Source organism: Musca autumnalis, unplaced genomic scaffold, assembly GCF_047663935.1.
Source record: "Musca autumnalis isolate F117 unplaced genomic scaffold, ASM4766393v1 scaffold_2, whole genome shotgun sequence".
Lineage (NCBI taxonomy): Eukaryota > Metazoa > Arthropoda > Insecta > Diptera > Muscidae > Musca > Musca autumnalis.
Genome location: NW_027411755.1, coordinates 109,513,433 through 109,539,380, shown reverse-complemented (window position 1 = coordinate 109,539,380; position 25,948 = coordinate 109,513,433). Strand labels below are relative to the sequence as shown.

Here is a 25,948-nt window from a genome sequence, read left to right as displayed (position 1 = left end):
GTAAATAACAACCACAAGTGCCATAATAAAGCTTTAATAGCTGTTGTCATAAACAATCTGTCATTCCCCGTTTCTTGCTGTTGGCTAAAAAAGCTTGCTTAACATAAAAGCTTTCAAATAACATTTGTATACACGTTGGTTCCTGTCTCTACTAAAACTTCGTACCAGATCATATTGCAACACTAAGCTTATAAATACTATAATACCTGGTTGGCAAAGCTACTAATTTCTTCTAAAATGGGCTGTGCTAAATTAAACTGTAAGATAGATGATATACATCAAATAATGGTATCATGTTGGCTTTGCCTTGATGCATATCATATAAAATGTGTGGAATTAGCTGCAAAAACTGCCGATAATCTCAGAGAAGATAAAGGTTTACGATGGAGCTGCAGTAAATGTCGACTTTATGACACAGAGTTTTACACATTCTTCAAAACAACTCGAACTGCGTTTAATGAAATGAGCCTTGAATTGAACTCTTTAATGGACAAGTTTTTAAAATACAAGGATTTTTTCGATAAGGCATCGTCCTTAGACAATTTTCTTGAATCTCCACTTGATTCTATCCGAAAAAGGAAAAAACCATCTTCCATTACGAGTGACAATTCGAAGAATGAAGCCTCTTCGCAATCAATTCCATCAATTTTAATTAATGATACGCCATCAAAAGGTCCATCTTCAGACTCTCCTTCTCTATTACTTTTCTTTGGGACTATAGACCCTTCTTCGATGTTCTTTTCATTCTTACTTTTTCTTATTCTATGAATCTTGCACGCATTATAAATCTAAAGCTGGTGGTTGGCAAACTTAACCGATGATCCATGGCCAGATCCTACCCCTACCCGACGAGTTATAAGGCCGGTCAGATATGCGTGCCAGGCCACTTCATCATCGAGAAATATTTACATCCCGTTTACTTTACGAAACAGACCATGCACACTACAGATTTTGGCGCCCAACGTGGGGCCCGAGTTGGAAGTTTGTCTATGATTAAAATCTAAAGAAAAACCTTGATGTTGTTAACATTGTAGAATATTTTCACTCAGATCCCTTTTTCAATTTTCTTTAGTTTTTTTTTTTTACTTTTTCCGTCAGGACAACTTGAATTTCTTAGGATTTTATATTGTTTAAGGAGCAGTAGTGCTTTTTCATATAACCAGGAAATAGTTGTTCTGCCCTCGAGTTTTTCTATGGTGAAAGTTTCTTTTGGTTATAGGATTGGATGAATTCGGTTTTGGACGGTGTTCTATATCTGACTTCAGTCTTTATGATTAAATGGATTTTTTGTACTTGATTTTTTTACAGCTTGGAATTTAAAAAGATTATCGATGATATTTTTAACCAGTGTAAATTCTTTTCTATAGTCCGCTTCTTTCGCTATCCTTTTCTTTGTTATATTTCATCTCCGGTCTTCGCATAAATTTATTGATATGTTATGTTTTACTTCACATTACCTCCGCTTCCCTGAACAAATCAAACTAACAAATTTTCTTGTAAACTATTTTTATACTTTTGAGTTCTCTTACGTTTTGCCTTTTGAGTTATTTATTTGATTGTCATTTGTAATAGCAACACTATGCCTCTCGAAACGAGTACTGATGATGTTATGGCTTCTTCACCTAGCAGTTCTGAAAGTTTGCCATTTTGCAAGATATGCAGCTCTACGATTGTTAACCGATACAGTTTGCAAACACCCATTTCATAGGGTTTGTATCACAAATTATATAAAAACGCATTCCGATTGCCCTGTATGTGGCACAAAGATTATCAAGGATACTAAGAATCCTTCTGGCGTTAAGCCCAACACCAGATCGTCGTCAAAGGCAAGGAATTTTGATGTAAATCGTACTAAAGATTCTGATCGTCAGGACGTGGGTCCAAGTTCACTTCCTTCTGGTAGTGTTCCAAACTCTCAGAATGGTTTATCGGAAGAAAATATTACGCATTTGGTTACCTCGTTGGTTAATAGTCTACAAGCTCAGTTTGTCCACTCGATTTCCAATCCGATCTCAGCTATGGTTGAGAAAAGTGTTGAAGCCAGTATAGCACGGCTTAACATTAATAATGCTCATGTTGGTAATTCGTCTTCTCCAGTGCGTAACAGGAATACATCGGTAATACCAAATGTATGCGAAGTGGAGCAAAGAACCATGGAACAATTATTGGGGATACCTCCTACTAATAATGCACAATCAAATTATGATTCTGGTCAATCCAATATTGGAGCCAATTCTGCCAATCAATCTTGTTTAAGTAACCAAACTTCATCTGATTTGTCTACTCGTCCGGACAAAGTAAGTCAAATAATAACAAATTGGAAGTTGAAATTTAATGGTAGTTCCACAAGTCTGCCCGTTGACAATTTTATTTATCGAGTGGAAGCCCTTACCAGGCAGACATTGAATGGGGACTTGGGTATTCTTTGTCGTAGCGCTAGTACACTCTTTGAAGGCAAAGCCAGCGATTGGTTTTGGCGGTTCCATCGCACTGTTACTGTTGTTCGCTGGCCAGACCTGGTTAGAGCGTTACGTCAACAGTATCGCGATTCACGGACTGATGTGGATTTCAAGGAGTTGATTCGCGATAGGAAGCAAAAGGCGAATGAGCCTTTTGATTCTTTCTATGAGGCCATTATCGATCTTGCAGACAGGCTTGATAATCCTCTTGACGACAAAACACTTGTGGAAGTCTTACGTAGGAATCTGCAACCTGATATACAACACGAAATTTTGAATCTTACTATAAATACATTTGGTCAGTTGCGCGAGATATGTCGTCGCCGGGAATTCTTTCTGCAAGACTTAAATCGTAAACATAGTTTTTCTTCAGCTAGACAAAGTAGTGGTACCAGACGTGCTGCGGAAGTGGAATTAAATGCGGTAGATGGTCCAGAACTGTTAGAATGTGAGGAAGTTTCTGAGGTAGCCAGTGTGTGCTGGAACTGTAGGAGGGCCGGTCACAGATACCAAGAATGTCTGGCCGATCGTGCCGTATTTTGTTACGGATGCGGAACTCCACAGGTGTACAAACCTAATTGTAAGAAGTGCAACGATCATCCAAAAAACTTCCACAGCTCCGCACAGAAAAGTGCACCCAAACCCAGGACTTCTCAACAGTCGTCACAGACAATCTAAAAATCCTTGCTCGTCCTAATTGTGTTTCGAATTCAGTTTCGATTAACACTCCCCATCTTGAAAATAAATTTGATTTTTCGAATTATGAAGCGAATACTTCCATTAAATATCCTAAATGTAACACTATTTTTCCCCCAAAGTTGTCCAATGCCAATGCAGGACCTCGGCCGAATATACCATTACATGTTAGACTTGAGAATTATATGAGGGTAAGAGACAGAATTTTTAAAGAAACTCCAAAATTAAGTCGTTCCAGCTAACGGATGAGGAAATTTTGGAGAGATGTCAAGACTTTACGAAAGAAATTCATGGTGTCGATCCTGGAAAAGCCAGGCGATGTTCGTCCCTATGCGGAAGTGCGTCTATTAGACAGAGTCATGATGGGTCTTTTAGATACTGGGGCATCTGTTACATGCCTTGGTTCTCAAGCTGCGCTTGACTTCCTTAGTTCCAAAGTCCCGTATAAGAAACTGAGTACCACAGTTCATACTGCTGATGGTAAACCCCAGAGTATTGTAGGTGTATTTACGACAGATATTGTGTTTAGGGAGAAAAGTTTGCGATCACTGTCTATGTAGTTCCCAACTTGTCCCAGAATTTGATACTGGGTATCGACTTCTCTTAGATGTTTGATTTACTTCCACCTTTAATTTCGAATAACATTTCCAGTCTTGCAATTTCTGTGAATGATAGTAGCTCTTTGTGTCAGAAACCTTTAACTTTGAATCAAAAGTACCAGCTTAATATTGCTATAGAACAGTTTCCGTCATTTGCTAGAGAGGGCTTGGGAAGGACGAATCTGATATGTCATTCAATTAATACGGGGGCTGCAGCACCCATAAAACAGCGTCATTTTCCAGTCTCTCCAGCAATTGAGAAGCTCATATACGCAGAACTTGATCGCATGTTAGCAATGGGGGTCGTAGAGGAGTCAAATAGTCCTTGGTCTTCCCCCATTGTCTTACACCGGAAGCCAGGGAAGAATCGGTTGTGTCTTGATAGTCAGAAGCTAAATGCAGTAACGGAGGGGGATGCATATCCGCTTCCGCATATAGACGACATTTTAAGTCGTCTGCCTAAGGCTGAGTACATCAGTAGCCTTGATTTAAAGGATGCATTTTGGCAGATACCACTAGATGAATCGTCGAAAGGTAAGACTGCTTTCACAGTTCCTGGGAGACCGCTCTATCATTTCAAACTCATGCCATTCGGCTTATGTAATGCGCCGCAGACTATGTGCCGACTTATGGATAGAGTAATACCTGCGTCTCTCAGGACTGAGGTATTGGTCTACCTGGACGACCTTCTAGTGGTATCCCCGACGTTCGAAAGGCACATCGACGTTCTCAAGGAAGTAGCTAGGTGTTTGCGGGTTGCAGGACTCACAATAAATGTTGAGAAGAGCAAATTTTGCATGAAGGAGGTTCGATATTTGGGTCATGTTGTTGGAGCTGGCACTATACGTACCGATCCTGATAAAATCTCAGCCATAACGGAATTCCCAACTCCTCGGTCGGTTAAACAGATCAGACGGTTCTTAGATATGTTGGGTTGGTATCGAAAGTTCATCAGGAACTATGCTGCTATTTCGAGCCCATTAACGGATTTGCTAAAAACTAATCGAAGGTTTATTTGGACCAATGAGGCCCAAAGTGCCTTTGAAGCTTTAAAGACCATTCTAAGCTCAGCCCCTGTTTTGCACAGTCCCGACTTCTCACAGCCGTTCTTCATACACTGTGATGCAAGCAAAACAGGAATAGGAGGAGTTTTGGTGCAAAAGAATGCGGAGGGTGATGAGTTTCCGATAGCATTTATGTCGAAGAAACTCAACCAAGCCCAACGCAACTATAGTGTCACCGAACAGGAATGCTTAGCAGCAATGCTATGCATTAAAAAGTTCAGGACTTATGTCGAGGGACATGAGTTCACGGTGATCACTGATCACGCCTCTCTTAAGTGGCTCATGTCCCAGACTGACTTAAGTACCAGGCTGGCTAGATGGGCCTTGAAGCTTCAAGGGTATCGGTTCCGAATAGAGCACAGGAAAGGGTCGCAGAATATAGTTCCTGATGCGCTTTCGCGTACCAACGCAGACGACTTGTCTGAGATTGCATTTGTGTTTGAAAGAGGAGTTTTTGTTGATCTTGAGTCCGAGCATTTCTCTTCTGATGAATATAAAGACCTATTGAAACGGGTTGAAAACCATATTGACGCTACTCCGGATCTTAAAATCATAGATGGATATTTGTACAGGAGGACTGAACATGCGGTTGGTGAGCAGGTAGTAGATGATATGGCTTGGAAACTATGGATTCCGAAAGGCTTAGTTCCGGAAGTTCTGCAAAAACACCATGATGACCCATTGTCAGCGCATAGTGGGATCAATAAAACATTAGAAAGAATTCGACGATATTATTTCTGGCCCAATCTGGTATCTGACGTAAAGAATTATATTAACTCATGCGACATATTTAAGGCTACGAAACATCCGAATGTTATAGTGAGACCTCCGATCGGTGATACTGGCACCACACAGCGTTTTTCAACGTTTGTATGTGGACTTCATCGGACCTTACCCCAGATCACTATCCGGAAACATAGGTATCTTTATTACTTTGGATCATTTTTCAAAATTTGTTTTCCTTCGACCAGTGAAGAAGTTCACTGCTGATGTGGTTGTTAAATACATGTAAGAGGAATTGTTCCACACATTTGGTGTTCCCGACACTATTATCTCTGATAATGGGACCCAATTTAGGGCTAAAAAGTTCAATGAGCTTCTTGATTTATACAAAGTGTCGCACATATATACTGCTCAGAAAGAGTAAATCGATCTGTTATTTCAGCCATTAAAGCTTATATGAACCCAGATCAAAAAGACTGGGATGAAAGATTGAGTCATATCGCCTGCGCATTGCGTTCAACAATACATACTGCGATCGGTACATCTCCATATTTTATGGCTTTTGGTCAGCACATGATTACCAATGCCTCTACATACCAAGTGCTGAGGAAATTAAATGCGTTAGATGACAGGTCTATAAGTTTCAATAGGTCGGATACATTCGACGTTATTAGGATGAAGGCAGCACAAGTCATGAGAAGACAACAAGAGCGGAATGAAAAACAATATAATTTAAGGTCACGGCAAGTCTCTTATGATGTCGGCCAGGAAGTCTACAGATGCAACTTTAGCCAGAGCAATTTCGAAAAGGGCTATAATGCCAAGCTCGCACCAACTTTCATTAAATGTAGAGTTCGTCGAAAATTTGGTAACTGCAACTACGAGCTTGAAGATCTCCAGGGAAGATTGATTGGTACATATCACGCAAAGGATATGAGACAATAATGGTCTGATATCTACAGTCGGAATCAGCCTTAATGTCCATTTTATCCCTTAAGTCTGATTTTGGTGGGGGGTATTTATAGTAGCGCCTGTAGATACGTATTAACTTGTTATTTTTTTTTTTGTTCTCTAGTTTCTGATGTTGGCACCCCATAAGAATAGGTTGGCCATGCCTGATATGTATCCGTTTGCATTATAATTAACATTGCTGACCAGATTTATTCTCCTATTAACAGACTGTTGGTTTATTTATTTATTTTTGATCATGTTTCTGAATCTTATTTCCTCGCTCTCCTCTTATTTTAGGAATGCTGTAATCTTCTCACACAGATTCTAACGGTCATGTAATACTGTTAACATATATGTAACTACCGTGACGGGTGTATTCTCATATGTTTCATAGCCTAAGTGGTATGCCTGCGGCTTGCATCCGTGAGACTTAGGTTCGAATCTGAATACATCCAGTTGTTTTTGTTTTTTTTTTGCGATGTACGGTTTTTGTCTATTTTGCAAAATACGTTTTTTGCTTATTTTACAAAATAAATATTTTTCAATTTTTTCTGTCCTTATTGAGATCCAGTGAATGTTATTGGAGGCTGGAGTTCGATCCGTTCTTGATGGGGCCATCGGGGAACCAAAACACGAATGGTGACTATTGGTTAGTAGCATGGAAGCTGCTGTACAAAAGAAGTGGAAATTTCCCCTATTCGTATACAATTTTCCCTTTATTCTTATACATTGAAACATACGTACATGTATTTTGGGCAATATGAATTCTGAAGTAGACATTTTGAGTTCTTTTGTTTCGATTGGTCTGTGTAATTCAGCTATCGCCCAATGGTTTTAGCCGAGGTTACAAAAGGGTGTAAGTTGGAAGCCACTTTTGCATTTTTGTATAACCTTTTGTCGATTCAGATCCAAATCATTGTTTGAGCGCTGATGGAAACCTAAACGTTGGATAAAAATGAGTTCTTGTTATTTAATTTCAAATTAATTCTGGCACAGGAATGTTTAGTTTTTCCTGAAGGACGCAACGCTTCTTGTTTGTTCAACCAGTGTCAATTCCTGAGTTTGTTGTCCAACAATTGGAGGAAGTGCTGCAGAACATTATTTTGGTGTCTGTTTTTTTTTTTTTTTTTTTTTTTTTTTTTTTTTTTTGTTAATCAGATCCATATACACATTACTGGCATTGCCATATACTAATTGGTTAACATGGACTTGGTAAGCAGGCATGAATTTATAGATTCTACCATGTACATGGGATCTGATTTTTTTTCGTTTGTCGCCCTATCTCATTTTCTTAGGATTCTCCCCCTTCACCTGCCTTTTTTTATACCATTACCCCCTCTGCTGACTAAAACTTGGGGCAATAGGAGAGAACATCAACCGTTTAATAGACATCAGTACTGAGCCGTTGTTCGTTTTGTTCATTGCTTGTTCGTTGTGATCCTCGCAGTTACATGCGTACAGCACCAGTTTTTGTCTGGTTTATTCGGGCGTGAAATGGAAAAAGTGACGTCCCGACAAAGATTTTTAACTGCTGTGAAAACGTGTTGACGATACCTTAAGTAAAACTTAAAAGAAGTCCCAAAATTTGGTTTAACTTTGCCCATACTTAAAATTTTGTAATTGCTGTTGAAATCTTTGGTTAGTCTTCGATATATACAGTTGTGACGGAAACGATTGAAAGTGAAACAATAATTACGGCGTCTGAGAGATCAAGTTTGTCGTGTGTGTGGCTGTCATCAAATCAAAGCATTGTTTAAACACTTAAAATTAAATTAATTATTGTGGAATAAGTGCTATCAGAATCATACCAGGTATTTAAAACGCATATTGCCAGGAAATATCGAAGAGTACTTCAGAAATTTGCATCGAAGCCGCTGCTTTGTTGGAGTTTGATAAAATATTGTTTACCTCACCCCTCCGGAAAGGCCTTTCTTCGTGGGAGCTCCACCAAAACCAGGTTAGTGTTGTCTCTTATATACAATTTGAAAACAAAACCAAGAAAGCTCACCTTGTTGAGAGTGGGTAACGAAGAACCGTTATCTCTCTTTGAACATTTTATTAAAATATTCTTCTTTAATTCAAAATATTCCCTAATTGTAACAATTTCGGAGGTGCCTAAAAATTGTAGTGTCAATTAATTGTTTTCAGAAACTTAGTCCAAGGATAGCTTTCTTGGTATTGGTTTATTTCAATTTCCTGTGCGTTTGTACATTGGTGTTTTGGATGGCAATATTACTGGCTGCCAGTTAACAGCCAACGTTCTGTTACTTTGCTCCTCTGTCAAACTCGTACATGAGAGAAAACAGTTTTAGAAGCACTGGTTCAGAATGTATATAGTGAATATTAAAGCATTTTATTAAAACATTGCCACAAAAATTAATTATATTACTCGAAACATCCATCCAAATGCCAAATTAAAAATATTGTTATGTATGATTTTCTTATTACATCCTGATGCATTGATTTCACATAACTACTACTGCCAATTGTTCAATCGGCGTACTGTGTACCTATGTGTGTGCGAGCAAAAGCATACCTAGGTCATTAACCTCTCGGCTGATCGCAATTACAGAAAAGAGAAAAAACAACCTAGTGATGGACAAACAAACATTCATATTAATATGTCTCATGCAATTTTTTCCTGCTTTAAACAATAACATTACATTGTTTCACTTTCAAATCGCGTTGTTTTCTGTTGCAAATTTGTCAAATTTGTGAATAAGCTAAATACAGATATAGTCTCATCCTAGAGCTAAACATTGTTCCATTATATACCTATATGTTGTTTGGCCGTATCGACACTAATAGGTGTTCGTACCGCATTTGGTCAACTCTATATTTACTCTTAGATTAATGAATTATAGATTGGTATATATAGAGTATTTGAATTTTAAAGTGTAAATCATATATAGATAGCTTCCTTAGTAAATTTTGCATGTATCCTCGACCGCTTATTTGGAAGATTATTTTTATAAGATTAGATAATTTACCTTACAATGTTATCTATAATTTTGAATAAAATTTGCGAGTCGTCAAAAATGTTCTAAACTACACCCAACGTTTGATTTGTAGGGTAGGGGGTATCGGAACTGGTTTCATCATTGAAATACTCGATTGTTCGGTAGTTGGATGATTATGATGAACAGGTAGGGAGGGCAAGTCGTACTGTTTACACCTTAGTACGATTCAATTGACTTATGATGAAGACAGACTCTCCTCTATTACTTTTCTTTGGGACTATAGACCCTTCTTCGAAGTTCTTTTCATTCTTACTTTTTCTTATTCTATGAATCTTGCACGCATTATAAATCTAAAGCTGGTGGTTGACAAACTTATACTATGTTTACATTTACGAAATCCACTCGATTTCAACTTTCAATTCCATTGCTCAAACGTCAAATGAAATCCAATCGATTTCAGATGAGTTTTCATTTGACGTATACACAAAGGAATTGACAGATGAAATCGAGTGGATTTCGTAAATGTAAACATAGTCTTAACCGATGATCCATGGCCAGATCCTACCCCTACCCGACGAGTTATAAGGCCGGTCAGATATGCGTGCCAGGCCACTTCATCATCGAGAAATATTTACATCCCGTTTACTTTAAGTATAGTACACATTGACAAGCAAAACTGACAGTCATCGAGGTCTATTTCGTGAATATCAAAGCCTAATTGAAAAATTTCTTTTATAATCTCTAAATAATATCGTAAATATTGTATTTCAAACGTTTTTAGCTAAATAAAAGTTGTTATTTGCCCAAAAATTGTCCTTAAAGTGGGGTTCAGACGATCAGTTTTGACTGACAGCTTTGCTCAAATAATCGGTTGCTTGCCAGTGTGGTCGTTCATTTTTGTCAGTCATCAGGCAACCACAAAATTTTTTGTGGATGTTGGACAGTCAGCTGTTGGTTGTTTGTTTGTTTGACCGTGTGAACGAAACAACGTCAGTCAAGGAATAAATTAGCAGAGTAAATATCAAATAAAAGTTAAAAAAGTCGTGTGTTTTTATTAATTTGATTGATTATTATTGCAAATAAGAGATAAAAATAGCAGACAAAAATATTTTCCTTCATTTTAATATCGGCCAAGCAAAAAATTGTAAACAAAACGACAAACATGGACAACGAAAATGAATTTTTAAAGGAATTTTTATATTGCTACGAAATGCAAAGATGCCTCTGGGACATAACAAGTCCAGAATATATGATGCGCGACATTAAAACAAAAGCATATGGAGAACTACTAAATGTTATGAAGAAATACAAGAAGGATTGTTCTATTGACGACGTCAAGAAGAAAATAAACGTAATCCGCTCATCGTACAGAAGGGAATTGAAAAAAAAAATAAAGCAATCTGAATCTACTGGAGCTGGAGTGGACAGCGTTTGGCTCAGAATCTCGAATTTCTTTTAAAATATTCACATGTGAATATTGTTTTCGGGAGGCTATCATTTTTTTTACCCATTTCCTTCTTCTTGTCACTTTATTTTCTTCCTCTAAAAGCGAAATGATCAAAAATGCACATCCAATCTTTTTGTCATCCATATTTATTAATAAAAGTTGTTATTTATATGATTTTATAGCTATGTGAACACAGTAATTTTTCAACTCGACTGTTGGCTTGTCATCCAACTTGAATGACTGTTTGGCCGCTACGAACAGCACAACAAAACTGAAGCAATCGATATTTGACCAAAAGCTGTCAGTCAAAACTGATCGTCTGAACCCCACTTAAAGTACGTTGACTGTCAGTTTTGACTGTTAGTGTGTACTCCCCTTTACGAAACAGACCATGCACACTACAGGGCGTTCTGTGTCGCCCTGTATTTTTCGATAACTTTTGTTATCGTTGCTAACTTCACGCAGGTATAATTTCAATAATTAACGAAATTTCTCGATAAGTTAACGATGAAAAAAAGTAGTCGCAGCCTCTACCGACACAAACAGTAATGCCAACTTTTCTTTATGTTTTTAGTCATAATTTTGCGATTTAATTTTACCGATTTTTGTCGGTAACAGCAAAAATGAGTTACAGAATCCCACTACTTGTTACGTACCGCCTAATGCGGCGCTACGGTGGGGTTCCGACAAGCTCAGTCGGGGCGTATCCTTTCAGGGGGATCTCAACCCTTCCACCGTTAGCCCTAGGGGTCGAACAATTAAAAAGGGACGTGATAACAAACAAACACAAAATAAAACGACACAACACGACATACAACCATGGCAAGGGAACTTGGTGTCATGTTCCCACACATAGCCCGCCCAACCATGACCCTTTTGTCCCTAAACATCAATATCAAAAAGGGCCCCTTTCGCCACACACACTTCTCACCAATAACCTACATCTTAATCTTCTCTCTTACACAAAACAATTCAGCCATTCATATTTTGACAAACAATCAAACATTAAACTTTTTTTATTATCATTTTTTTAACTTAATCATAACAATGGCACATAAAAACAATCTTATTATTTTTTTTCCAAAAATTCCTAACCCCTGTTTGTTTTATTGAGCCAATCGCTCAGGCTACCAACGGATAATAGGATATTTGGTTTTGCCAATCTGGCCACTTTAATAATTACTACCTCCCTAATAGAGCTCTGTTAAGGGGTGATCATGGACGTTACCATATGTCCAATCAGCACAAAAAAAACACTCCAATCAATCCTTCCATAAACGGGTAACCCTACGCTCAATTATTGGGCGTTAGAAATCTGCACAAATTTAAATCTTAGATAATAATTATTAATTACTACGGGCAATCACACTTATTCTAGTTGATATATATAAAATGTAAAATATTTTTTTTTTTTTTTTTTTAAATCTACTATTATTTTCCTGGCATAAACGAAATTAATAATTTGCTCTTTTCTTTTTTTTTTCAGGCTGTGGTAGACCGTTTTTACCTCCGATCTCATATCGATAATAAACGGTACGTAAAAACACTCAAAATCGTTACCTTGTCGCTGATGATTAATTTTGGTTTTTGTCACAGGTCTTATGGTCAGTTACTTATTAAACATGCATCATCTCGCCAGTAATTCCTGGACACGGAATATTAAATCCAGCCTTGAATAACCCCACAGCCGAGTTTTCACGCACAATACATCAAACTGTCACAGCCGATAATAATTTTGGAGAATCATCAAAATTTTGGAGTCGCATAAAAATAGGAGTATCGCCACAAGTTTGGATGTTTTCTCGACAAAAGAAAAAAACATAGCCATCAAAGTATTTAAACGTCAATAAAAGTAGCTTTAAGCCGTTGTCCAACAATCGTTTGGTAGTTGCCCAGAACTTATCTAGGAGTTGTCCAAAATTGTTAGGACTTTGCCCAAAGTTCGTTCCCAAAAATGGATGCTGACCTCCTCCAGGCAGGTACTTGGAGGGGCCAGCGTTTTCGCGCTTGGTTGATGTACACACGGGCGATATCTTTAACACAAAATAAAAAAATCTATTCTCATCTAGCCTTACACTGTAAAACCAATAAACTTACAGATATTTCCTCGCAACACAGCATAAAAAACATGCAACCAGCACACAATAAAAAAATAAACCAGAATTTTTTGGTCAATACTTTTATGAACTTTTACTGCTTTTTATTTTTTTGTTAAGAGCTTTTTGCAAAACACTTGCTTATTTTATACAATGCCAAGGATAAAATGAGGGAGACATTTTCCTCGTCATCCTTTTTATAGGGCATAAAGCAATGCCTATTTTCCCGCTTTTGCGGCTTTTCCCTAGATTTCCCGACATTTATCGCTTTCGTTGTAGTTTCGTTTCGTTCTGGAACTACCCTCTATATCCCTATAGATCCCCACAGTGTTGTATTTTTCTGAATTATTGTGGATTGGCAACTCTGTGAATTTTGTTAATGAACCGGCCGTCTCATGTATCCGGTTTCTTTTCGTTTAGCGTCTGCAAGGAGCAGCTCGCCTTTAAAATCGGCTGTTAAAAAAATTAATCTCTCCAGTCCCACGCAACAAAACTTCAGCATTTCCGCAAATAATTGCGGGAAATGTTGATGTGCGTGGCTGGGATAAGGACGTTCCTTAAGAATTTGCAATAAGATGGAGAAAACCTAGTGGCATGAATGGTGAATAGGCCATAACCTCCCTCAACCATAAGGTTTGGCAAGCGTCGTGGAAGCTATGATGCCGTTTTGGCCATTAGAATGCAGGTAAGCATGACATGCAGGTGAGTTATTAGTGGAGATAGCTAATTTGATTTCTTTTCTCTGCAGGAAGAATTATCCATTCCTAAAAACGGAATGTTTGTTCTTTTCCACGCTGTGCGTAATCATGCCAAAAATTGGTGTCTCAGACTACCTGTAAATATGTGTGTGTGCAAAAAAAAAGCGCGCGTCCCTCTTTAATGGCCCTTCGTTGACTTGTTGCTGTCCCATTCATACATTTGGGTATGCATATCTATGCTGCAATTCACTAAAACCACGGTCGACGCATACACATATACGCTTCTTTTCTGCAGTTACATCAGCCACCCCTGTCTGACTTAGCAACTCATTCATTGTCTTTGGGAACCTCAAACCGGTAAGTAGCACTTTTTTGTTGAGTATACCCATTTCAATAACTAACTTTTATCGTCCACTCGTTTTTTTTGTTTTAGGAATGTGTGGCGACAAAATATTCTTCATGCAAATTGTTTTTTATTTCAATCAGTGTTTTCAACAAGTTTCAATGGTTTTACAACGGGAGCGTGTATACGTATGTATTTTCGCCGTCACTCAATGAATTTGTGCATCTAATTACACGCACACACATCGTTGCATCAAACCAGATATTTGCCTTCATGCCTAGTTGAACCTCTCGAACATAGTTGTTGCGACCTTTTCATAATCGCAGTCGAACCACTGTGTAGAGAGCCCAACCGAACTCTGAGATAACTCATTCCTTTGCAAAGAGATTGGTAAGTCTGGGTTTTTTTTTTGTGATCATTACTATTTTCTTATGTATACTTCATCGTGTTTCCCTTTTCATTTCAGAATTTTGCCATTTATGTACGTTGTTGACTATTCTAGTAAACATAACTAGAACTCATAATGCATTCACTTGAAGCAGCAACAAAAAACATCTAGGCTGTTTAATAACATACTTGTCTACAAATTACAATATTTCTCTTGTTGTTGACAAGAAATATAGAATAAGTGGTGTGGGTAAACTTTTGTTTGGTTGCTGATGACAAGAAAAACAGGTAATATATTTTGTTTGTGTCCGATAGACATCAATTCTAATTGGACTTTTCCTTTGGTTTCAGTTCTGAGGTGGTTTTGCTTGTCTGGATGTAAACAGGAAGCTACCTGTTTACAAAAAAAATTGTGCATTATCGGACAATATCCATGCGTCGTACTTCATCCCTTCGTCATTTATGGAAACGAATAGTGGATATTATAGCCCCACCTTATTGTTTACAACACAACTTGGCGTTTAATGGGATTTAAAAACAGGGAAGCAGAACACATCAACATGAAGGGATTATACCCACATTTCGGTGAGTGTTTTTTGTTAATCTTCTTTTGTGATTCTTATTATCATATGCGGGTGAACATTTCTACATGAGAAATTGGAAAATATGAGTGTTGTGCAGTAGTTTTTGTGACGTGAGTTAAAGCAAAACAAACAAATTGAATGTGTCGGAATATGATTCGCGAAAATAATGTTTAAGAAGACAAACGATCATTGTTAATTTAAATCATCAATATAAAAATAATCGGTGCGACGTCAAAATAAATTTAAGTGTTTACCTGCATAATGCAAACAAGATGTTGGACACGTAGTTGAAAACTATTACAAATTATGCCTGGCTTCTTGTGTCTAAAAAAATATTGCACAGTAGTGAGTGTTTTCATGTAGAACTGTTTATGAGAAAGGTTGTGTGTGTGCTTAGAAGAAGGTAAATTCCGTATTAGGTTGTAAAAGCGTAGGCCATTTGTTTCCAACATGATGTAGAAAAAGGACATCTGAATTCAGGAAATAGAAAAAGTGTGAAAAATACATAAAAATTGAATCGCGAATAATTAAACATTGGTTTCCTTTTCTAAATCCTCATAACACTTCGAAGCACCAACGACTAATGAACATTTTTGTTATAGCATCATTCAAGAATACCTGATTATTAGATACCAAAATGTTTTAAATATTTATTCAACGCAAAGATTATTGAACATTTTTATAATAATTTAATGTGAACTCTGTTTCCAAAAAAAAAATAAAATAAAACGTTATGATCAATTGTTTCTGTTATTGTTCGTTACGCTCATCGGAATGAATCATGGAAAAACAACAAAAATTTGTGGCAAAGGAAATCTTTAGTGTCGTGAGTGGTTTCAGACATCTTGTTTAGCCAGCTAGAATGTTAATATGGTGTAGGGTGGATTGGAAATTGTATTTTGTTTTAATTGTTGTGTGACCGTAAAGCTATGCGTGCTTCCTATAACTTTGGTACGTGAAAGTTATTGGCTGTGAATGGTAGTTTCCACAAGGAATGTTGTAAAAAAATATTGCGTTGATTTTTTATGAATGTGACTTTGTGTCATTATGAGTTTGTATACACACTTATTTCGCAATATTATTACAGGCGTGTCTGAATATGAATTTGTTTACCTATTTTTTTTTTTTTGTTACACAAAAATTTGGTGTTCAAAATTTTAAGGTGTCGTTTTATTTTGTTGGGGATTTGGATATGTTTGAGCTATTCATCCTTTATATCCCAACGTGGGGAACTCCCACACCCTGTTTTGTCTCAACAGCCGGGCAATAAAGGTTATTTCTTAGCCTGATCGCTCATCAGAGGTTTTAATAAGATTTTTAAGTTTTTATATGACGATTAAAACAAATGATTCGGATCAAATATGGAATTATAGATTAATAAAATAAATAAATAAATAAAAATAAAATATTGATATTACTAGGTAAATTTAAAACTAGTTCACTAAATCTAGCTCGAGCAAGATTTATTAGTCTAAAAAAATCAATAAAAGTCTAAGGGCCATTATCATATGTGTTCTTTTACTATTGGATGGATTTTAAAAGGCAAAATAAACCAATTTGGAGGAATTAAAAATATAATCTTAACGTTAAAAGTTAATGCCAAGAAAGTCCTCCATGAATTTTAATGATTACTTTTAACTTTAAGTTAACCGGAACGCTATAAATCTGTTCGGTAAATCCAAACTATAACAAAAGAAGACTTATAATAATGGGGGCAAAAGTATTAGGAGTTTTTAGTTAGGTAATAAAATAAAATATAGCTTCTACAAAACAAAATTAGTTGAACAATACACAAAAATACATATATGAGAGATTCTTAGGATGTATTTTCAGTTACTGGCGTGAATCAAGTGTGTGGTTTCGTTTTATATTTTTTTTACTAAAACGTTTTTAGCAAGTGTCCTTTAAAAGGTTGACATGGTTGTATTGACAGACTGGACTTACATAACATTTATGAACATTGAACCCAAAAAAAGGTAACATCACGGCATTTTTCTTCACCTTTGAAGAAAAAAGATCTCGTGTAAAGAGTACACATTGCACAATACAGTCAGTGACGAGTTATTATCACAGCAGATATTGCACTCAGTGTTCTCTTAATGTTAGCCTTAGTCTATTGTTACTATAAATTTAAAACAAATATATCGGAAACACAAAAGACAGGTCAATCACACAATACAATCTTTGTTACAATTCACGAACAAGAGCTATTGTACTAGACCAAAGACACATGGAACAAAATATCCTAATTTTCTAACCATCTAAACTAAATATTGCACGTTTATCACAGCTTAATTCAGAAAGTGTGGATGCAATATCGGTTAGGTCGTTGGAAAATGCGATATTCTATTTAAACTATTGTACCCTATTGGTTATTGCCCTGTGCGTAGGTCTTATTGCACAGTTTTTTATATTAGTAATGCCGGAAGTCATTACGCTATTTCGATTGGGCGCCATACTGTTACGTACCGCCTAATGCGGCGCTACGGTGGGGTTCCGACAAGCTCAGTCGGGGCGTATCCTTTCAGGGGGATCTCAACCCTTCCACCGTTAGCCCTAGGGGTCGAACAATTAAAAAGGGACGTGATAACAAACAAACACAAAATAAAACGACACAACACGACATACAACCATGGCAAGGGAACTTGGTGTCATGTTCCCACACATAGCCCGCCCAACCATGACCCTTTTGTCCCTAAACATCAATATCAAAAAGGGCCCCTTTCGCCACACACACTTCTCACCAATAACCTACATCTTAATCTTCTCTCTTACACAAAACAATTCAGCCATTCATATTTTGACAAACAATCAAACATTAAACTTTTTTTATTATCATTTTTTTAACTTAATCATAACAATGGCACATAAAAACAATCTTATTATTTTTTTTTCCAAAAATTCCTAACCCCTGTTTGTTTTATTGAGCCAATCGCTCAGGCTACCAACGGATAATAGGATATTTGGTTTTGCCAATCTGGCCACTTTAATAATTACTACCTCCCTAATAGAGCTCTGTTAAGGGGTGATCATGGACGTTACCATATGTCCAATCAGCACAAAAAAAAACACTCCAATCAATCCTTCCATAAACGGGTAACCCTACGCTCAATTATTGGGCGTTAGAAATCTGCACAAATTTAAATCTTAGATAATAATTATTAATTACTACGGGCAATCACACTTATTCTAGTTGATATATATAAAATGTAAAATATTTTTTCCGACAAGCTCAGTCGGGGCGTATCCTTTCAGGGGGATCTCAACCCTTCCACCGTTAGCCCTAGGGGTCGAACAATTAAAAAGGGACGTGATAACAAACAAACACAAAATAAAACGACACAACACGACATACAACCATGGCAAGGGAACTTGGTGTCATGTTCCCACACATAGCCCGCCCAACCATGACCCTTTTGTCCCTAAACATCAATATCAAAAAGGGCCCCTTTCGCCACACACACTTCTCACCAATAACCTACATCTTAATCTTCTCTCTTACACAAAACAATTCAGCCATTCATATTTTGACAAACAATCAAACATTAAACTTTTTTTATTATCATTTTTTTAACTTAATCATAACAATGGCACATAAAAACAATCTTATTATTTTTTTTCCAAAAATTCCTAACCCCTGTTTGTTTTATTGAGCCAATCGCTCAGGCTACCAACGGATAATAGGATATTTGGTTTTGCCAATCTGGCCACTTTAATAATTACTACCTCCCTAATAGAGCTCTGTTAAGGGGTGATCATGGACGTTACCATATGTCCAATCAGCACAAAAAAAACACTCCAATCAATCCTTCCATAAACGGGTAACCCTACGCTCAATTATTGGGCGTTAGAAATCTGCACAAATTTAAATCTTAGATAATAATTATTAATTACTACGGGCAATCACACTTATTCTAGTTGATATATATAAAATGTAAAATATTTTTTTTTTTTTTTTTTTAAATCTACTATTATTTTCCTGGCATAAACGAAATTAATAATTTGCTCTTTTCTTTTTTTTTTCAGGCTGTGGTAGACCGTTTTTACCTCCGATCTCATATCGATAATAAACGGTACGTAAAAACACTCAAAATCGTTACCTTGTCGCTGATGATTAATTTTGGTTTTTGTCACAGGTCTTATGGTCAGTTACTTATTAAACATGCATCATCTCGCCAGTAATTCCTGGACACGGAATATTAAATCCAGCCTTGAATAACCCCACAGCCGAGTTTTCACGCACAATACATCAAACTGTCACAGCCGATAATAATTTTGGAGAATCATCAAAATTTTGGAGTCGCATAAAAATAGGAGTATCGCCACAAGTTTGGATGTTTTCTCGACAAAAGAAAAAAACATAGCCATCAAAGTATTTAAACGTCAATAAAAGTAGCTTTAAGCCGTTGTCCAACAATCGTTTGGTAGTTGCCCAGAACTTATCTAGGAGTTGTCCAAAATTGTTAGGACTTTGCCCAAAGTTCGTTCCCAAAAATGGATGCTGACCTCCTCCAGGCAGGTACTTGGAGGGGCCAGCGTTTTCGCGCTTGGTTGATGTACACACGGGCGATATCTTTAACACAAAATAAAAAAATCTATTCTCATCTAGCCTTACACTGTAAAACCAATAAACTTACAGATATTTCCTCGCAACACAGCATAAAAAACATGCAACCAGCACACAATAAAAAAATAAACCAGAATTTTTTGGTCAATACTTTTATGAACTTTTACTGCTTTTTATTTTTTTGTTAAGAGCTTTTTGCAAAACACTTGCTTATTTTATACAATGCCAAGGATAAAATGAGGGAGACATTTTCCTCGTCATCCTTTTTATAGGGCATAAAGCAATGCCTATTTTCCCGCTTTTGCGGCTTTTCCCTAGATTTCCCGACATTTATCGCTTTCGTTGTAGTTTCGTTTCGTTCTGGAACTACCCTCTATATCCCTATAGATCCCCACAGTGTTGTATTTTTCTGAATTATTGTGGATTGGCAACTCTGTGAATTTTGTTAATGAACCGGCCGTCTCATGTATCCGGTTTCTTTTCGTTTAGCGTCTGCAAGGAGCAGCTCGCCTTTAAAATCGGCTGTTAAAAAAATTAATCTCTCCAGTCCCACGCAACAAAACTTCAGCATTTCCGCAAATAATTGCGGGAAATGTTGATGTGCGTGGCTGGGATAAGGACGTTCCTTAAGAATTTGCAATAAGATGGAGAAAACCTAGTGGCATGAATGGTGAATAGGCCATAACCTCCCTCAACCATAAGGTTTGGCAAGCGTCGTGGAAGCTATGATGCCGTTTTGGCCATTAGAATGCAGGTAAGCATGACATGCAGGTGAGTTATTAGTGGAGATAGCTAATTTGATTTCTTTTCTCTGCAGGAAGAATTATCCATTCCTAAAAACGGAATGTTTGTTCTTTTCCACGCTGTGCGTAATCATGCCAAAAATTGGTGTCTCAGACTACCTGTAAATATGTGTGTGTGCAAAAAAAAAGCGCGCGTCCCTCTTTAATGGCCCTTCGTTGACTTGTTGCTGTCCCATTCATACATTTGGGTATGCATATCTATGCTGCAATTCACTAAAACCACGGTCGACGCATACACATATACGCTTCTTTTCTGCAGTTACATCAGCCACCCCTGTCTGACTTAGCAACTCATTCATTGTCTTTGGGAACCTCAAACCGGTAAGTAGCACTTTTTTGTTGAGTATACCCATTTCAATAACTAACTTTTATCGTCCACTCGTTTTTTTTGTTTTAGGAATGTGTGGCGACAAAATATTCTTCATGCAAATTGTTTTTTATTTCAATCAGTGTTTTCAACAAGTTTCAATGGTTTTACAACGGGAGCGTGTATACGTATGTATTTTCGCCGTCACTCAATGAATTTGTGCATCTAATTACACGCACACACATCGTTGCATCAAACCAGATATTTGCCTTCATGCCTAGTTGAACCTCTCGAACATAGTTGTTGCGACCTTTTCATAATCGCAGTCGAACCACTGTGTAGAGAGCCCAACCGAACTCTGAGATAACTCATTCCTTTGCAAAGAGATTGGTAAGTCTGGGTTTTTTTTTTGTGATCATTACTATTTTCTTATGTATACTTCATCGTGTTTCCCTTTTCATTTCAGAATTTTGCCATTTATGTACGTTGTTGACTATTCTAGTAAACATAACTAGAACTCATAATGCATTCACTTGAAGCAGCAACAAAAAACATCTAGGCTGTTTAATAACATACTTGTCTACAAATTACAATATTTCTCTTGTTGTTGACAAGAAATATAGAATAAGTGGTGTGGGTAAACTTTTGTTTGGTTGCTGATGACAAGAAAAACAGGTAATATATTTTGTTTGTGTCCGATAGACATCAATTCTAATTGGACTTTTCCTTTGGTTTCAGTTCTGAGGTGGTTTTGCTTGTCTGGATGTAAACAGGAAGCTACCTGTTTACAAAAAAAATTGTGCATTATCGGACAATATCCATGCGTCGTACTTCATCCCTTCGTCATTTATGGAAACGAATAGTGGATATTATAGCCCCACCTTATTGTTTACAACACAACTTGGCGTTTAATGGGATTTAAAAACAGGGAAGCAGAACACATCAACATGAAGGGATTATACCCACATTTCGGTGAGTGTTTTTTGTTAATCTTCTTTTGTGATTCTTATTATCATATGCGGGTGAACATTTCTACATGAGAAATTGGAAAATATGAGTGTTGTGCAGTAGTTTTTGTGACGTGAGTTAAAGCAAAACAAACAAATTGAATGTGTCGGAATATGATTCGCGAAAATAATGTTTAAGAAGACAAACGATCATTGTTAATTTAAATCATCAATATAAAAATAATCGGTGCGACGTCAAAATAAATTTAAGTGTTTACCTGCATAATGCAAACAAGATGTTGGACACGTAGTTGAAAACTATTACAAATTATGCCTGGCTTCTTGTGTCTAAAAAAATATTGCACAGTAGTGAGTGTTTTCATGTAGAACTGTTTATGAGAAAGGTTGTGTGTGTGCTTAGAAGAAGGTAAATTCCGTATTAGGTTGTAAAAGCGTAGGCCATTTGTTTCCAACATGATGTAGAAAAAGGACATCTGAATTCAGGAAATAGAAAAAGTGTGAAAAATACATAAAAATTGAATCGCGAATAATTAAACATTGGTTTCCTTTTCTAAATCCTCATAACACTTCGAAGCACCAACGACTAATGAACATTTTTGTTATAGCATCATTCAAGAATACCTGATTATTAGATACCAAAATGTTTTAAATATTTATTCAACGCAAAGATTATTGAACATTTTTATAATAATTTAATGTGAACTCTGTTTCCAAAAAAAAAATAAAATAAAACGTTATGATCAATTGTTTCTGTTATTGTTCGTTACGCTCATGGGAATGAATCATGGAAAAACAACAAAAATTTGTGGCAAAGGAAATCTTTAGTGTCGTGAGTGGTTTCAGACATCTTGTTTAGCCAGCTAGAATGTTAATATGGTGTAGGGTGGATTGGAAATTGTATTTTGTTTTAATTGTTGTGTGACCGTAAAGCTATGCGTGCTTCCTATAACTTTGGTACGTGAAAGTTATTGGCTGTGAATGGTAGTTTCCACAAGGAATGTTGTAAAAAAATATTGCGTTGATTTTTTATGAATGTGACTTTGTGTCATTATGAGTTTGTATACACACTTATTTCGCAATATTATTACAGGCGTGTCTGAATATGAATTTGTTTACCTATTTTTTTTTTTTGTTACACAAAAATTTGGTGTTCAAAATTTTAAGGTGTCGTTTTATTTTGTTGGGGATTTGGATATGTTTGAGCTATTCATCCTTTATATCCCAACGTGGGGAACTCCCACACCCTGTTTTGTCTCAACAGCCGGGCAATAAAGGTTATTTCTTAGCCTGATCGCTCATCAGAGGTTTTAATAAGATTTTTAAGTTTTTATATGACGATTAAAACAAATGATTCGGATCAAATATGGAATTATAGATTAATAAAATAAATAAATAAATAAAAATAAAATATTGATATTACTAGGTAAATTTAAAACTAGTTCACTAAATCTAGCTCGAGCAAGATTTATTAGTCTAAAAAAATCAATAAAAGTCTAAGGGCCATTATCATATGTGTTCTTTTACTATTGGATGGATTTTAAAAGGCAAAATAAACCAATTTGGAGGAATTAAAAATATAATCTTAACGTTAAAAGTTAATGCCAAGAAAGTCCTCCATGAATTTTAATGATTACTTTTAACTTTAAGTTAACCGGAACGCTATAAATCTGTTCGGTAAATCCAAACTATAACAAAAGAAGACTTATAATAATGGGGGCAAAAGTATTAGGAGTTTTTAGTTAGGTAATAAAATAAAATATAGCTTCTACAAAACAAAATTAGTTGAACAATACACAAAAATACATATATGAGAGATTCTTAGGATGTATTTTCAGTTACTGGCGTGAATCAAGTGTGTGGTTTCGTTTTATATTTTTTTTACTAAAACGTTTTTAGCAAGTGTCCTTTAAAAGGTTGACATGGTTGTATTGACAGACTGGACTTACATAACATTTATGAACATTGAACCCAAAAAAAGGTAACATCACGGCATTTTTCTTCACCTTTGAAGAAAAAAGATCTCGTGTAAAGAGTACACATTGCACAATACAGTCAGTGACGAGTTATTATCACAGCAGATATTGCACTCAGTGTTCTCTTAATGTTAGCCTTAGTCTATTGTTACTATAAATTTAAAACAAATATATCGGAAACACAAAAGACAGGTCAATCACACAATACAATCTTTGTTACAATTCACGAACAAGAGCTATTGTACTAGACCAAAGACACATGGAACAAAATATCCTAATTTTCTAACCATCTAAACTAAATATTGCACATTTATCACAGCTTAATTCAGAAAGTGTGGATGCAATATCGGTTAGGTCGTTGGAAAATGCGATATTCTATTTAAACTATTGTACCCTATTGGTTATTGCCCTGTGCGTAGGTCTTATTGCACAGTTTTTTATATTAGTAATGCCGGAAGTCATTACGCTATTTCGATTGGGCGCCATACTGTTACGTACCGCCTAATGCGGCGCTACGGTGGGGTTCCGACAAGCTCAGTCGGGGCGTATCCTTTCAGGGGGATCTCAACCCTTCCACCGTTAGCCCTAGGGGTCGAACAATTAAAAAGGGACGTGATAACAAACAAACACAAAATAAAACGACACAACACGACATACAACCATGGCAAGGGAACTTGGTGTCATGTTCCCACACATAGCCCGCCCAACCATGACCCTTTTGTCCCTAAACATCAATATCAAAAAGGGCCCCTTTCGCCACACACACTTCTCACCAATAACCTACATCTTAATCTTCTCTCTTACACAAAACAATTCAGCCATTCATATTTTGACAAACAATCAAACATTAAACTTTTTTTATTATCATTTTTTTAACTTAATCATAACAATGGCACATAAAAACAATCTTATTATTTTTTTTTCCAAAAATTCCTAACCCCTGTTTGTTTTATTGAGCCAATCGCTCAGGCTACCAACGGATAATAGGATATTTGGTTTTGCCAATCTGGCCACTTTAATAATTACTACCTCCCTAATAGAGCTCTGTTAAGGGGTGATCATGGACGTTACCATATGTCCAATCAGCACAAAAAAAAACACTCCAATCAATCCTTCCATAAACGGGTAACCCTACGCTCAATTATTGGGCGTTAGAAATCTGCACAAATTTAAATCTTAGATAATAATTATTAATTACTACGGGCAATCACACTTATTCTAGTTGATATATATAAAATGTAAAATATTTTTTTTTTTTTTTTAAATCTACTATTATTTTCCTGGCATAAACGAAATTAATAATTTGCTCTTTTCTTTTTTTTTCAGGCTGTGGTAGACCGTTTTTACCTCCGATCTCATATCGATAATAAACGGTACGTAAAAACACTCAAAATCGTTACCTTGTCGCTGATGATTAATTTTGGTTTTTGTCACAGGTCTTATGGTCAGTTACTTATTAAACATGCATCATCTCGCCAGTAATTCCTGGACACGGAATATTAAATCCAGCCTTGAATAACCCCACAGCCGAGTTTTCACGCACAATACATCAAACTGTCACAGCCGATAATAATTTTGGAGAATCATCAAAATTTTGGAGTCGCATAAAAATAGGAGTATCGCCACAAGTTTGGATGTTTTCTCGACAAAAGAAAAAAACATAGCCATCAAAGTATTTAAACGTCAATAAAAGTAGCTTTAAGCCGTTGTCCAACAATCGTTTGGTAGTTGCCCAGAACTTATCTAGGAGTTGTCCAAAATTGTTAGGACTTTGCCCAAAGTTCGTTCCCAAAAATGGATGCTGACCTCCTCCAGGCAGGTACTTGGAGGGGCCAGCGTTTTCGCGCTTGGTTGATGTACACACGGGCGATATCTTTAACACAAAATAAAAAAATCTATTCTCATCTAGCCTTACACTGTAAAACCAATAAACTTACAGATATTTCCTCGCAACACAGCATAAAAAACATGCAACCAGCACACAATAAAAAAATAAACCAGAATTTTTTGGTCAATACTTTTATGAACTTTTACTGCTTTTTATTTTTTTGTTAAGAGCTTTTTGCAAAACACTTGCTTATTTTATACAATGCCAAGGATAAAATGAGGGAGACATTTTCCTCGTCATCCTTTTTATAGGGCATAAAGCAATGCCTATTTTCCCGCTTTTGCGGCTTTTCCCTAGATTTCCCGACATTTATCGCTTTCGTTGTAGTTTCGTTTCGTTCTGGAACTACCCTCTATATCCCTATAGATCCCCACAGTGTTGTATTTTTCTGAATTATTGTGGATTGGCAACTCTGTGAATTTTGTTAATGAACCG

The 25,948-nt window shown here is 36.5% G+C and overlaps 1 long non-coding RNA gene across 1 annotated transcript; it reads left to right on the top strand.

Moving 5' to 3' along the window:
- The first annotated feature begins 12,358 nt into the window (after positions 1 to 12,358).
- Positions 12,359 to 25,652, top strand: LOC141394464 (uncharacterized). The gene is made up of 14 exons (XR_012410422.1): positions 12,359 to 12,432; positions 12,496 to 13,680; positions 13,744 to 14,050; positions 14,127 to 14,426; positions 14,503 to 14,711; positions 14,775 to 15,008; positions 19,034 to 19,080; positions 19,144 to 20,328; positions 20,392 to 20,698; positions 20,775 to 21,074; positions 21,151 to 21,359; positions 21,423 to 21,656; positions 24,952 to 24,998; positions 25,062 to 25,652. It is a non-coding gene; the product is annotated as an uncharacterized lncRNA (long non-coding RNA).
- Positions 25,653 to 25,948: the final 296 nt, after the last annotated feature.